Source organism: Babylonia areolata, chromosome 18 (assembly GCF_041734735.1).
Source record: "Babylonia areolata isolate BAREFJ2019XMU chromosome 18, ASM4173473v1, whole genome shotgun sequence".
Taxonomy (NCBI): domain Eukaryota; kingdom Metazoa; phylum Mollusca; class Gastropoda; order Neogastropoda; family Buccinidae; genus Babylonia; species Babylonia areolata.
The window spans coordinates 73,604,090-73,604,942 of NC_134893.1; positions in this window are offsets into that span (position 1 = coordinate 73,604,090).

An 853-nucleotide genomic window follows, 5' to 3' on the forward strand; every position below is an offset into this window, starting at 1 on the left:
ACACTATGGTGTCCAGCTGTGACTGGGTTCTTGGCAGTGAGGCATGCTAACAACGACACACTATGGTGTCCAGCTGTGACTGGGTTGTTGGCAGTGAGGCATGCTAACAATGACACTATGGTGTCCAGTTGTGACAGGGTTCTTGGCAGTGAGGCATACTAACAATGACACACTATGGTGTCCAGCTGTGACTGGGTTGTTGGCAGTGAGGCATGCTAACAATGACACACTATGGTGTCCAGCTGTGACTGGGTTCTTGGCAGTGAGGCATGCTAACAATGACCAATACTATGGTATCCAGCTGTGACTGGGTTCTTGGCAGTGAGGCATGCTAACAATGACCAACACTATGGTGTCCAGCTGTGACTGGGTTCTTGGCAGTGAGGCATGCTAACAATGACACACTATGGTGTCCAGCTGTGACTGGGTTCTTGGCAGTGAGGCATGCTAACAACGACACACTATGGTGTCCAGCTGTGACTGGGTTGTTGGCAGTGAGGCATGCTAACAATGACACACTATGGTGTCCAGCTGTGACAGGGTTCTTGGCAGTGAGGCATGCTAACAATGACACTATGGTGTCCAGCTGTGACTGGGTTCTTGGCAGTGAGGCATGCTAACAATGACACACTATGGTGTCCAGCTGTGACTGGGTTCTTGGCAGTGAGGCATGCTAACAATGACACACTATGGTGTCCAGCTGTGACTGGGTTCTTGGCAGTGAGGCATGCTAACAATGACACACTATGGTGTCCAGCTGTGACTGGGTTCTTGGCAGTGAGGCATGCTAACAATGACACACTATGGTGTCCAGCTGTGACTGGGTTGTTGGCAGTGAGGCATGCTAACAATG